General features: G+C 48.6%; 1 protein-coding gene across 2 annotated transcripts in view; it reads left to right on the plus strand.

Annotated features, from left to right (window-relative positions):
- Window positions 1-15339, plus strand: part of LOC142584722 (heat shock protein beta-1-like) — a 61704-nt gene that overhangs the window by 35414 nt on the left and 10951 nt on the right. Inside the window, exon 1 of one of the 2 annotated variants that reach the window (XM_075694941.1) lies at window positions 4608-4796. The exons of the other annotated variant lie outside the window; for it this stretch is intronic. The gene's annotated coding sequence lies outside the window, so the exon portion shown is untranslated. Of the gene's footprint in view, window positions 1-4607; window positions 4797-15339 lie in introns of those variants that run through there. 2 annotated transcript variants of the gene reach the window in all.

The raw sequence follows: 15339 nt of genomic DNA on the forward strand, positions 1-15339 counted from the left end.
AACCCGTCCCCGCAGTTTCACCCCTGTCTAGCTTTGTTAAATATATTTGGAAGTGTGCGCCAGCGGGTTTTGACGGACGCCTTAGTGAGGGACTTTGTAATAATTTTGACTACCAGTGGTTCCGTAATGTCCGTCCAATGCACGGCACACGAGGGTCTTTGATAGGAACGTGGCCGCCACATTCAAATCGAACCCTTGACCTCGTACTCAGCAGCACAATATAGGCCACCGCGTCGGGTAAAAATATACACATTAAATCGTGCTGACGGGTAGGCTAAGCTACAACATGGGTACTTTGATAAGTTGTATAACAAAGAGAGAGAGAGAGTGAGAATTGAACAACTAAAGATGAAGTTTGCGAAATTTCAAGCTTACGACCAGCGGCGACGCGGTGACGTCGCTGTCACCGCGTCGCCGCTGCCGCGCAGCCATCGTTGTCGTGCCGCCATCGCGCCGCCGCCGTAATTAATAAGAAAACAGAGCAGTAGACAGGGACGAGTCAGGAGACGAGACACAAGCACTGTCCACGAAAGACACGCACGTGCACGCGAATTAAGGCCCCATCGGAATCCGAAACTGGCTCCTCGTCGAAACGCGCTCTCCGATCCCAGCCACCGCGGCGCTGCGTCCGACAGTCGCATGCCGCCCTTTCTTCTCCGTGGAAGCCGGCACCGCTATTTGCGGCCCGGTGACGCACGGCGCGTGCGACGACGAGCCGCGAACGTTTATGTCGTTTGCTTTGTGCCCAGCGTTTCAAGACTCTCTTCCCTTTTTTTCCCTCTCCTTTCTGTTCTGCAGAGGCCGGCGTAGCGCCACGCGTCAGCGTCGCTCGGTCGGCCTGAGGGCTGCCGCTTGCACTGTAACGTACTGCGCGTGCATTTGAGGTCACATGGTTTCCCGGCCAACAGCTTAGTTATGCGCGTTGACGGGACGAGGGTTGCGTTATGGTCGAGCAGAGTTCATCAATACGGGGGGAAACGCCCCTCGAGAAGGAACGTGCACTGATCGTTGTGGATGTTTCGGTGGCGCATACCGGATTCTCGGCGGACCCATCACGGTGGGGAAATCGAACGGGGATTGGGGAACTCGAGATAGTAGAATACGTCTACATGAAATGCAAAATAAATTAAACGCCATATTAGAACAGGTGCCTTGAAAACAGAAGAACCAGAACTTGGCAAGAATACATTATTGAAAATGAAGGAAAAATCTGAACTAAGAAATGCAACACAAACCAAACTAAGTTTGGCCAAGAGATGAATATATTCGAGTTAGAGTTTAGAAATTAAATCGCATAGCAGCCAGAAGAAAGTCCTCAATAGCAGCGCAAACCTTCCAATCATTCTGCCCAGCAGTGTAGGCATTCAGGGATACTAAATTCCGAACAGCTATATCTAATACAAGAAGGTGGAACGGTGTTTCTTAAGGTGCTGCAAATTAGGAATGAGTTTATAAGGAATGAAAAAAAAAACACGCTACTGTATGGTCTCCTCCGCAAAAGAATAATTCGGTGAGGATTCCGACGATGTCATTCGACAACATACGTGTAGTCGTACAGAGTTCAAGTATTCCGTTTTTGACAGTGCTCCATGTTAGGAAGCCATAGATGCAGAAAATCAGCTGGTATTTCTTTTTCTCCTTCCTCTTCTTTCTGGCAATTCTCTTGCATTGGTTTGGAGCTGCTGTCGCGTGAACGATGTGCACTTTGAGGGAAACCTTCGAGAGGTGCAAACGATTCCCGCCTCTACGGACCTGATCAACTCCGCCTTTTCGGGTGCGCCTTTTAGTCCGCGTCGCCCAGCTTGGACTTTGGCAAATGCATCCAGATTGTCGAATTCCTCATCTTGTCTGCTGTGATTGGTTGAGACTGCTATGGCCTCTCCGACTGGCTCAAATTGCAGCAAACACTGAATTTGACAATATGGCGGAATCTGACTTTGTCGAGAACAGCATCCCCGGACGTGATGTCTGGCTAGTGTTTACGAGCTCATGAACTTTGCTGGAGGCTTCAGTTGTCTCGTGTTATGATCAGTACTATTACAGTTTTGCTTGGAAAGGTTGAATTTTGCAATCTTTATTCTCCGATTCCTACCTCCAGTTATTTGATCTACCGCGGTGGATCGATCTGTAGCTGCGACGCCTTGCTGTGTAGCAACCGCTGCAGCATCGGCCGCGTTGCGATGGGACGGCACGAAAGACTCTCGCGTGCCTGGATTTAAGTGCGTCTTAAGGAACCCCGGGTGGTTGAAATTTATTTGGAGCCCCCTGATATGGCGTATAAGCGCAGTTTTGTTGACGCATTGAAACCTGTAATGTAATTTGTAACCTCTAGCAATTAAGGAAAAAACGGAGAATCCGGTTGTACTAATATTCCGTGTTTTAAATATCTCGAACGCACTTTACAGCCAGTAGCCGCGATCACCACGTATAAAACTCGAGCAAAGCGACACGTCGACACCCGACAGTTCTGACACTAGGTAAATGTCCCACACAGCACCACTGTATAGCGTAGTAAAGGCACCACAAGCAGGGGGGACAACTGGGCCAGCTTGCAGATATTCACGGCTTATAGCGCAGACAAATCGCACGAGGAAGACGGAGACAGGACAGGCACTCGCTCTGTCCTGGTTTTTCTCGTCGCGTGTTTCGCTTTCACCTTAGGCCGTATCAGTAAAGCCACAAACTTGGCCTCGAGTCTTTCCATTAATGGCAGCAACCACCGTCTGTTCGAAATGGTCTTTGACAATACTGTATATCAAATAATCACCATCCACAGACGCCGTCACAAAATTTGTCTCTTCCGCACTCTGACAAGATACATTGTCACCGAACTGCGCCGCCAAATTATGACTCATCCCAGCCACGTGTGACAATTTTTACCAATGCCACGTTCTCCCAACTTTAGATATCAGCTCTGTCTCGACACATGCATACATACACATCTAAATTCATCCGAGTGTGCCAACAGCTCGCATGTTATACTCTAAACGCTTGGTGGCGCCACCCACCACCCCGTTCCAAAGGGAACGCTCGTTGCATCCATCCATCTACGCCCGAAATCCACATCGAAGACACATGCGATGTGTGGAATGGAAACGACCCCAGATCGACCCTGTCATGTCATGCACACAGAGCCGCTATTCGTTTCAATGAATTTACGCAAGGGACGATTTATTCGGACTCTCTCGGATTCCACCCTTTGTCTCCGTCACACTCAACGACTCAATTGCCGCTCGCCGGCATTTTGTATGCACTTGGCTCCACGCAACGTCGAAAAAAAAATAGAAAGAAAAGCAAAGTGACCTGCGCTCACCTGTTCGAATCGTCTGACTCCCAGATCAGGAAACGTATGCAGGGCATCGACAGTCCCAGCCTGCCTCTATAGGCCCTCATTCTCGGATGTGCAAAGACGGGCCCCACGGCCTTGCCTTCCCTCGAAAGAAACAGAAGAGCTCGGCGCAACTTTCCCATACTACCCCCACACGTCATCCACACAAGTCATCCATACGACACGAACATCCCCCCTCAATCCCAGTCCGCTGTGTCCTCCTCCCAACATTCGACGATTCCCCTCACTCATGGATGCGTCACCTTCTTTGCTTCCTCAATCGCAATCACCAGTCCTTACGTACCAGCTCTGGGCGGCTGAGTGCGACCATCGCATTTCAGGACAGACGGTGCCCGCCAGCGCACAGTGCTCAGCAGTTGAAACGCGGTGCTCCGAGCGCATAGCTGCCGGCGCTTTTTGCGCCGCCGGTGGACGCTAACAACACCAAGCTGGCGCATTTTTGTATCACATGAAAGTCAGAGCCTTTGTGTTGCATTGTGAATGCATTCTGCCCGTCAGCCCAGCGCTCACCGTTGGTGCTTAAAGCGCCGGGAGCCACGCAGTTCGAGTATCGCCTACATGTAGCGCGTATGCCCACCGCGGTGACTCACTGACTATTACGTTGTGCTGTCGATGACGACGTCGCGGGTCGTACTCCAACTAGCAGCAGGCGCATCCCGAAGGCGGTGGGATGCAAAAGCGCTCGTGATGCTTTGGCTGCACCTTAGAAAACCCGAGGTAGCCAAAATTATACCGGAGCCCTCCACTACGGTGCCCTTCATAAACAGCTGTATAGTTTCGGGACGTACAGTCAAACTCCCCAATTCTGTTTTTGTAAATGTACGTAGCGCATGAGAGACTAGCTGGCCGGAAGATCGCCGGACTCGCTATTATGCGAAATCCGCTATCACTTATCGAGCAATCACGAAGCAAGAAATTCCGAACCTACATTCAGGAAGGCACTCGTAAGAGGAAGCGCGTTCGTAAGACGAAATCGCCGGCAAGTGACAAACGTCTCCTAGAGAGAGGGAAAATGGCTTGAATTCAGGTCATCGACCTCGCTGTGCTACTGTTTTCGACAAAACTGGTGCCGAATTCGAGCTCTGTACGAAATTCGAGCTCACAGCAGCAGGCAGCTGCGGCCGCATTCCCTAAGCGTGTCCAGTAATTATGCAATGCTCACCCGTCTTGCGCTTCGTTGCACACAACCATATTGCGCAACAAACGCGAGTCAGCCCCCATGCCCGCCAAGCTCCTCTTTTTTCCATTCCTCCTCGCACCGGCGGCAACGGAGAAGGGTTCGGGCCCGGGCCAAGTTCGGCGAACGGCGCTCGCGCGGTTTTGGCGTCTGCCCGGGCGTCGTCTGCTGCCACGATCCCTCCCCGTCATCGGAGACTCATCGGCAGCACCGCAGCGCACGCAGAGGATATTGCTACGGTGTGAGCCGGCCGCATCCACAAAACGCATCGTGAGTTGTGCTGCATTTCCTTGTCCTCTATACCGGCCGTTAATGCCGTAGTCATGTGCGAGGAGACTGACGCTAGCCAGCGACGCCTGCACTCGCGGCAGACGAGAATTCTGCGCGCGCGGTCGTTGACAGTGCTATTCAGGGCTGCTGCCATGCCTGCGACTAAGCTGTCGTAAGGGCAGCGCGGCGGAGCTTCCGTGGTACTTGTGGAGATTTGAAGCGCTGAAGAGTAAGGAAGAGCTGTGGCTCTTCATAATTCGGCCTCCCGAGCACCAGCGTGTGCCACGAACAGGTCGTTCGAAGCGCTCCCAGGCTTATCGGTCTGCTTCATTGGCCTGCAAAGTTCTTGCACATTCCCCGGAACCGAAAACTATTTCATAAACGCCACTCACCCGCTAGCTGGCCGATATTGCTCGCGAGAATGGTTTGCTAAACAACGACTGACATGTCTCATTTAACCAAGGCATGTCTGTTGAAGTAACGTGAGAGACGCGTTGACAGACTAGCGGGGGAGAGCCCGCTCGGGCGTTCGCGAAGCGCTGCAGTTCGAATCTGCGTGAAAAACAATAAGAAATTCCTCTTGCGTGTGCGAAGTCGTTGTCGTCAAGAGTTGCTAGTTTTACCTTCTCTTATTGTAAAAGAGGGGGCAAATTATCTGCGAGATTATTTGCAACTCAGCGCTACCTACTAGGCTAGCTGCTTAATTAATACTTTGAAGTATTCAGCACGGAATACTACGTGGCAGAAGGAAAACCACTTGCTAGACTTACCTGTCATAGCAAATCTCTGGAGGCTTTTAGCAACCATAAAAGAAGAATATTGCTGGCTTTAGGTGTGGCCATTTGAGCTTGCCTAACGAGTTAATATCTCACTGAAATGAAGTGATAACAAAAAGGCGCTTTTCCCTTTCTGAATTTTCCAGCAAGTCTATGACATCACCGTAATCCATTCGGAGGCTTAGTTGAGCGGTTAGAGTGCATTTGCATAGTCCACGAAGCAATGAAATGCATCATCCTCTGCCGTAGACAAAAAGCGACGCGGAGTTCCGATTAGGTAAGTGGCGGTAGGAACGAGAACATCAAAATGTGTCTCTTTATTTTCGGGACCCGTGTAAAAATAGAGAGAAAGAGAGAGAAAAAAGAAATGTTAACAGAAGAAAATAGTAAGAAATAGTCGCGAAACAGAAAAAGCATTATTAACCTGCACAAGGTAGACAACTGGCGCTCATAGCTGCGCGTAATACCCGGAGGCGCCAGCGCTATTACAAAACAAGATGTTCTTTATTTCACTGCTTTATCCTGCAAAAAACAAAACCAAAGGAGAAAGGAAAAAAAAAACAGATAAATGACTGACGACAAATCTGTGCACGAACTCGACGCACCAACATAGCCGCAGCGCACACTCTTGCGTTGCCTACCATCGGCCACTCTCGTTTTGTCTTTGCCCGCAGTCGGGCTTCAATGGTTATGGTGGTGTTCCGCTGCTGAAGTCGAGGGTTCGACTCCCGGCATAGGCGCCCGTTCTACAATAGGAGCGAGACGAAAAAAAAATTTGCATATCCCGCGCACCGTGGGAATCAATATATATAAACGAAGCTTTCCGTGCTTTGATTGATGATAATTAGCGGTGATGTTAACCGCTAAAGCTTAATTTCTTCAACGTTTAGTCTAACATGAGAGTGGGGAGTTGATGTTAAACGTTACCTTGCGGGCACCACTGCTGTTTGTCTGCGTAGTACACAGATCACATAGTGAGAGGTATTTGCTTGAGGCGTTGTTGCGCGCCATATTCTATAAGCTCTGAGAGGGTTGAGCGTTGTCATTTCCTCACATGGCACATCGCATTGTGGCAGAAATATTAAACTTGGATGGTGGTGCTGTACGTGCCAAAACCACACTCGGATTATGAGGCACGCGGTAGTGTCGAACTCTGGATTAATTTTGACACCGTGATGTTCTTTAACGTGTCCCAATATATAAGTGCACGTGCATTTTCTATTTCGCCCCTGACGAAATGCGGCTGCCGCGATCGGGATCAAATCCACGACCTCTAGCAATGCCATAGCCGCAAATCACTGAGCACGTGCTGGTGGGCAAGTTGCTTATGCATGATTACAACGAAGGCGCCAAATAAAACAACGGACGAAAGAAGGCGACACGGGGCTATGTGCGTCATCCTTCGTCCGTTGTTTTATTTGTCGCCTTCGTTGTAATCACAGCGGCAAAGCTAACGCTCGACCGCTTCCGTAGTGTTTCCTGGACCCTGCGGCGCGCTTTAATTAATGCGGCTTTGCTTCTACACGCCCTGCGTAAGTTGCCCGCTTGACATATTTGCATGGCGTTTATTTTTCAGAAACAGCAGCAACGTACTGTACCGTACCTTGAACTTAAGCTTATCTTGTTTCCCCGCAATCGCTGTCGTATAGTCACCCTCTAGAGATTGCCTGTGGACTCGCACGTTAGTAGAAAGGGAAGCGCCGTGGTTTCTGCGATGCTTCTGAGGGGAGTCACGGATAATTACAGCTGTCAAGTGGCTGATGTGGCGACGGCCAGGGAGCTCCAGAGGGTATTGTGCACATTCGACGCGGTGGGGTGAAAACGAGTTTCTCCCGTCCCCTTTCCTCTTACTTGCGCCTGTCATCAATATATACGCTCTGAACCACCCTCTGACGCGGTGTGCCAGGCAGCAGCCCACAGCAGCAGCAGCAGTGGGCTGCTGTCGAGGGAATAGGCAAAGAAAGCTTCGCTTTAAAAGTTGTGCAGAAACTCCACTGGGGGTTGTCTGTTCAACTCTTATCACGCCCATTTCCTTAGTGTGTACTGGCAGAAGCAGGACCTCCATAATGTAAGGGTTCATTTCTATTGATTCTGTTGATATGACTGATCTTAATGATAACGTAGACCACCACATCGTCCATAGTCACCGCTGACCACCCACTGACGAACCAATGGTGAAGCGCGAAAAGAGAAAATAAGTATAGTGCAAGAATTTTTTGCACCATTCGAGCCCTAGCCTGTCCCAAACAACAATCGTAATCTATCTTGCCTACATTTCTTTAACACCGCGTGTTTACTACTTTGCTGTCAGAAACGCCATGTCACGCTGAGACGGGCATGCATTCGCAATCTGAAAGTACAGGGAGTGCAGCGCTAAAGAACGGGAAGGCATGCAAGATCACCACCACCACCACCACCACCACCATGTCCACTGCCAGGACGAAGGCCTCTTCCTGCGATCTCCAGATAGATGGTGATCATTTGTTTGGGGACGAAACATATACCAGCCTCAAATACCGCTAAAGTGTAGAATAGAGCGAGGATTGACAGAAGGGTTGTAGCTTGTGCGTGCTCAGAAGAAAATCGTGCTACTGCACGGGACAAGACAAGAAGGAGCGCATAGAAACGGCGCTAACAAACGTGCGCATTTATTGGCACGCCTTGCCTTTTATGCTCAGATCAAGAACAAGACTAGACACGTATGTGGCCGAAACAACACGCGAAATAAAAAAAAGCAATCCCAGCATTTTCATCACCGCTACATTTCATTGCTTACGCAGTCAATGCAAGAAACTGAATTTCTTTATCTGTGAGGTTAAATAGGGAAATAACTTACCCGCAAGCATGCTAAAGCGTAAAGCATACTAAATCTACGTTTCTTTATCACATACATAACATGACTATTTTACATGATAATCAAGATAAATATCTTGGTGTTAACCTAACTTCGACTCTTTCGCGGTGAACGCACACTGCATAGATATGCGCCAATGCTTCGAGATCATTAGGGTCAATAAGACGCAAGTTACATAATTCTACTAAAAACATTCGTAACCTAGCTCACTTAACACCTGTTCGACCTCAGCTTGGGTACGCTGCATCTGTCTGGTCTCCCCATCCGAAATACTTGATCGAAAAAGCTCGAATCTATTCAGAATAGGGCTGCGCGTTTCATTTCACGTTGTTATGACTATAAAAAAAACATAACGCAAATTAAACTCGACGTCTCACAACAGCCCTTGCATGATCGTCGTGATAAAGCCCTGCTATCATTATTTCATAAATACGTCCATAATGCAGCGCTATCAGTTCTGCCTTTTGAAACTCCCCATTACAGGCCACACCGTTTTACAATCAGTTAAATTTCATACGCATCTACCGAAAGACTAATTCATTTAACTACTCCGCCCTTCCATGAGCCATTCGCCTTTGGAACGATCTTCCTAAAGCCATCGTTTATGAGAGTGACCAAGAAAATTTCCGGCGTCTTCTAAAAACGCATTTTCAAACTCTACATAACCTAACGTGTTACTGTTTCTTGTCTTTCCCGTTAATAATGTGTTGCTATCATTTAAATACTGTTTTGTTGCAGCCAAATATGTCCCGCTCGCTCTGTCATTGTTTGGTAATATTCTACTTTGTGAAAGTTTCTTGTTCAGTGACTTCTCACGCCTCAAAAGCATTCGGTTTGTCCATTGTACAATTTTAACACCACATTACTGTATGTTAGTGCATTTCTTACACTGTATTTTTTGTATATGTATTCATATATGTATTCTAAATATTGTATATTATAATCTTTGAATGTACTTTCCCCTCTTACACAATGTCTTTAGGGGCCTGTAAGGTATCTTTAAGTAAATAAATAAATAAACAGTTGGCACAATCATATTTCGAGCGTTCAATCGCACAAGCTTTTATCTATCTAGTTGTTTTATCTATGTGCTTGAACAACGTTTTACGCTGAGGAAACGCAGGGCTAAATTTGCACTGACTACAATGTAAAGCATCCGTAGAATAGTATCGTTTCGTTATCCGAGGGCCAGGTTCCTCGCGCTGTCCCAAACGGAGGCTGAAGTCAGAGAGTAATCGACTCACAACAGGCACGTCGAAGCTTCGCTAGCGGTAGAATTCGCGCCAATACGCTCAAAATCATCAATCAGAAGCCCCCAACGAGATCAGTCAGGATCATCTGATCGCCAGCTCATCACGGCACTCCTGAAAATGAGGTCGCCAACCACGTGGCTCTAGATTCGACCCACCGAGCCAACGCCGAATAACCCGAATCGGAGCGCATGCACCCTATGGTCTCGTACCAACATATCACACAACGTTACAAGCCAATGTGCGAAACATACGCACCCCGCACCAGTCACTGCCTGGAGAGCAGAAGCTCCGAGCTGCACAAGTCAATACTAACGGCCCAGAAATCACCTCCCCTACACAGTTTTGTCCGCGATGCCGCTTGTGCACAGAACCCGTGTGCCTCAGGCTTGCAGACAGGCACCATCACATCCTCCGAACATATATCGAACCAACGAGCCGCGGGAGGAAGCCTTGACCAGCTCCGGCCTCGTGGGCCAGCAATGGCTGACTGCCAGGGCCCAGGACGACGGCCGAGCTCGAGGCATTCTGGAATGAGGACGCCTCTCCGAAGCTTCATTTATGTAATGGACACGTTTCTTCTCTCTCTTTGTCCTGCACCCAACTGTCAGCAGTGTGCGGTCGAAGCGAAGTGCACCGAAATGCTTGAGGTAACGTGTTCAGCTCCCACGTGGCACGCCCGGCGGCCAACGTCTCGTCGAGGCTGCTGCCGCGATTTTTTGGCTCGCGAGGCCTTTTCCGGCCGCCTCTGGCTGCTCCGAGCATGACTCGACGGCCACTCGCACCTATTCTCGCTTTGGTTTTCTCGGCTCCGCATACCCCTGTCTTGGCGCTTATTTTTACGCCTTAGGTGATGAATGTTTGACAATAGAGCAACGCTCGCGAACACACAGCGAAGACACACACATGGCGTTTACCGACACGGGTTGCAACCCTCGAGAGATAGATTCAGTCCCGCCGTGCCGCCGCGTAGAAATAAACGTACGGCAGTAGCAGTGGCGTAACCAGAAATTTCGATCGGGGGGCCTCACCTGGCAGCTCGGCCTCCTCCTTACAGAAATTGTTGGGGGATCAAATACATTAAACATTAATAATAACTGCGTTGCCATTGTCAAATATGCTGGAAACGAATTCTTGAACGCCACGCACCCTCAAGACAAGTAAAATATGTATTTTTTTCATAAAAGAGTGTACTCGTGTGTCTGAAAAATTGTGCCCGAAATAAATGATATCAGTATTTTCATGTTTTCTGTATATTCAATAAGTAAAGCAAATATCACACGAACTTTAGAACTACATCAGTTTGAAACCAGCAACGCAGTGCATGCCGCTGCTATGAAAAATGTAAAGGCCATGAAATGAACAAGTGGAGGACAAATATTTTAATAAAACTTTGTTAGCCTCGCTGCCTTTCTCTCATTTGCAGCTCTCTCTCTCTCTCTCTGCCATTCAAGAACCTTGTTTACATTTTTGTACATATGCAACGATCAGGGCAAAAAATTGGAGGATGCTTAAGCTTCGCCTTCAAGAGTGGAACGCGACAGCGTTCCCGTCGACCCGCCAAGGGGTGTAAGACAATCGGCTACGGCGCAGCGACTACGCGCCCCGCATCGGACGTGGTGAGCGTCGAGCAACCCAGCGTTCGGCGCGACAACGATATGTGCGCCTGAGCAAGCGACGCACGCCTGAGCCTTAGAAACAGCTCGTTTCTAAGGCAACACCGCGTTCACTAGAGGCGCTTTTGTACCGCTTTGAAGCATCGATTGTACAATTTGCAGGCGGGAGGAGACAATTGAACATGTTTTTCTGTATTGTTGGGATGCTGTTTTCCTCTGGGATGTGCTCCAGCGCACAATCAAAAAGATTTCCCCCTAGATGCGTATGGGATTCGCTACTTGCCAATAGAAAGTGATGATGGTACCCCATTTGATATGATCATGCTTATGGCCCTGCATAGTATTTGGAAATGTAGAATGGCGGTAAGGCACACCGATCTCGATGCAAGAGCGGCTCGCCAGTATTTTAAAGAAAGCATACGGAACTTTGCAGAGGAACAAAAGTTGCTGGAGTGCATCCCAGAGTGGTTGCCACGTGTGGAATTATTATTGGCGATAAGGGAGTTTTAGCACAAGCGCGGCCGCACAAGTTCTGCGGTCGTTTTTAACATATTGTGAGTGTGCCTTTTGATTATTTGTGAATGTGTATTTTTTATCCGGGCCAATGACCGGCACTAAAGAAAAAAAAAGAAGAAACTCGTGGCTCAGTGGTAACGTCTCCGTCTCACACTCCGGAGACCCTGGTTCGATTCCCACCCAGCCCATCTTGCAAGTTGTTTTTTTATTCATGAAGTGCCTGCTGGGATTTATCGCTCACGGCCAACGCCGCCGACACCGACACCGACGGCACCGGCTTTTCTGCGACACGAGCTCCTTAACGCTGTCGCGTTAAAATCTCAATGACGCTGTCCTTTGTCAGAATGTATTGCGCAGGAGCAGCTGTCACCGGTCGTGTATTGCGAGTAAGTGCTTCGAAATTACAGTCGCAACAGAGAGCACATATAAAAAGCAGGAGTTCTGCAAAATATACGAAGGCGAATCAAATGAAAGTGAGCCAATGTGAATATATGACAAACGGGCTACTTTATTTAAAAGTGGTCTCCACTGACTAACGAGTCGCGGGATTCGCGTTTCATAAGACTCCTTGGGTTGCTGCTTTAAAACGTCTGTAACTGACTCCTTCACGTCATTGTCCGAGACGAATCTGGTTCCCTTGAGCTGTTTTTTTTCAAATGCTCCAAAATGCGGAAGTCGCAAGGTGACAGGTCTGGGCTGTATGGCGGATGTTGCAGCGTTTCCCGCTTGAACTTCGCCAGTTTTGTATTATAACCACATCATCGACGTGGGGACGGGCATTGTCGTGGAGCAAGTTGACCCCATTCCTCAATTTTCCACGTCGTTTGTTCTTGATTGCGACACGCAGCTGATCCGAAGTTTCACAATATCGGAAACGATTGTACGTCTCTCCAGGTTTAGCAAGTTTGATCAATAATGGCCCCTGATGATCGAAAAAAAAAGTCAACAATGCCTTTCCAGCAAGAAATGACGGCGTCTGCTTTTCTTGGGGGTGGCAAATTCAAACGTTTCCACTGTAAGCTCTGCCGTCGTGTTTCAGGCTCGTAGTAGAGGCACCACGATTCGTCCCCGCTCACAATTGCAGACAAAAAGTCGTCACCCTCATCGCGATACCGGATTAGATGAGTCAAGGCAGCGCCGAACGTTTCCGTCTTCTGGCGGCTGTTCAAAATCTTGGGCATCCATTGCGCACGCAAGAGCCGATAACTGAATGATTTATGGTTCATGAATTATGGTGTGACACGAACCGTGACTGTTGTTCACACGCCCTGCCAATTCATCGATGATTATCCTCCGTTCTTGTCTAATCAGCCTTTGAAATTGTGTTGGGAGTGATTGCACGCTGGCTTTGGCCCGGTCTTGGATCGTATTTGCAACTTCCCCGTCCTTCTTTGAACCGTTTGCTCCAACTCTTCACAGTGGTCAATGAAGTGCAATGTTCAACGTACATGGCAGCCATACGGCGACTAATATCTTTTTGGGAAATATCTTCATCTGTCAAAAACCTCACGACAGCACGCTGTTAAACTTTTGGAGTGTCCGTTATGTCACACAATCACGTTCAACCCAATGTGTGAGAGCATTAAAGAACCTTGATCCTCACACATGCGTGTCACTTTTGTAAATAAGAGATGCCTCTGTGCCACGTGCATGCCTCGCAGATAATGAATCGAACCATTATTGCACAGGGTGGGTTGGCTCACTTTTATTTGACTCGCCTTCGTACATTAAAAATGCGAAGATACAATGGAATGTACAATTGAGAAGATACAGCTTGATAAAGGGAAAATAAGTGTCAATAGAAACAAAGTTCACTGCACGTATACACAAAACCTGGCAACAAGATATTTAAATATACACACAAGTCTCCAATAAATCTACGTACCTAAACAAAAGTCACTGCATATAATGCATCAAACAAGGAAAATAAACATGTTGCGCATCTACAGATTCACAGGTCACAGTCCCCCCTCCCTCCACTCCCCCGATGTATTGCGCGTGACGGAAGGCGGCGCGCTTCCTCCCCGCTTTTCTCCCTTGCGCACACAAGACTGACCCACAATCGTCGGCTCACCCATGCCCCGTCCCCCTTACGCTTTCACTCGCACATATAGCATGCGGCGCGCGGTCACGATGTTACCGCCCCTGGATTTTGTACAGAACATGAGAGCAACGGCGACGGCAGGAATGCGCCTGGAGTGTCCACATAACTGCTACCGCAATATATGAGTACTCGGCAACTGAAGCGTCTTGTGGCCATTACTTTCTGCAAAAGAAGTAATAAAATCGAACTTTCACCATGCGACAATGCGCTGCGCCACGACAGTCTTTTTTTTTCTTTTGTGGGGCGAGGGGCGCCGAAATGAAATAACGCAGAGGAAAGCATATTGGCTACAATCTAATGCCTACTTTGGGCACCTAGTATGGCTGCCGAAGGAATATCGAAGAAGACGTGAGAAAGTTGGTCCACAGAGAACCACACGCATACTACTCGGTATCCTACACCGGTGAGACAAACTTTTCCGGAGAGGTGGCGCTCAAGTGAACGCGTTGCAATCCGTCGAGTCCCCGTAGTGATGGTGGCGAGCGACTATGCATTGTTTCTTTGTCTCGTCCGCTTGCCAGAAAGTGTCAAAAACTCTGTCACGCGAAAATCCACTCGGCCAGAGAAAACGAACGCGCATCGAAGTGCGCCGCGCGGTGGTCGATGCAGCACGAGAAAAACGCATGCGCTCTGGCTGGTTCGGCAGCCCACGGGTAGCGAGAACAAAAAACAAGAGGCTCAATCTGTCCTCGCGAATCGCAGTCCAAGTAGGAAAATAAATAAGAACGTAGTTACCTTTGCTGGCTTTAGTGTCTTAACGTGGATGCTTTGGCGCAGATGAAAAAAAGATGTTGATATTCTTTTCTGTGACATGACGGCACAAATGAACCACTACAACGCTTCGTCTCATCGGACCTCGCTGCGTGTTTTTTCAACTTGTCAAATAGTATGCTGACTTGGCTTCTCTCGCTGTAGGGTCCGATGTACGATTTTAGAAAAGTCAATGCACCTTTGGCGTGAAATGTTTATAATAACATTAAACTCACGTAGTTTCGGCATTGAATATCTAAAGCACGACTTTGGAAATGTAATGCACCTTTCGCATCAAAAGTTTATGAGAACTTTATACCCATGAAGTTTCAGAATTGAAATCCAAACGCTCCCTAGATTCCGCGGCCTCCGCGAGATGCCGCGACAAGCCCGCTCGCCATCCAATGGCCTTTGAGACTTTGTCCTCGGATGGAGCTCCTTGCGTCACGGTATGTGACTCCCGGTGCGTGCGCGTTGCCACGAAATCCAGCCCGATTTCTCAATGTCTTTTCGAGCGTGAAAAGGACATTCTAGACAAAATCTAGCATGATTTCTGGCGCCGGCGGTTGTTTTGGTCGGCGGCGCATGACAGCACGAAAAAATTTCGGGGAGGGGCTGAAGCCCCATAAGGTCCCCCTTCCCCCTTCTCCCTTGCTACGCCCCTGGGCAGTACGGCC

Source organism: Dermacentor variabilis, chromosome 6 (genome assembly GCF_050947875.1).
Source record: "Dermacentor variabilis isolate Ectoservices chromosome 6, ASM5094787v1, whole genome shotgun sequence".
Classification (NCBI taxonomy): Eukaryota; Metazoa; Arthropoda; class Arachnida; order Ixodida; family Ixodidae; genus Dermacentor; species Dermacentor variabilis.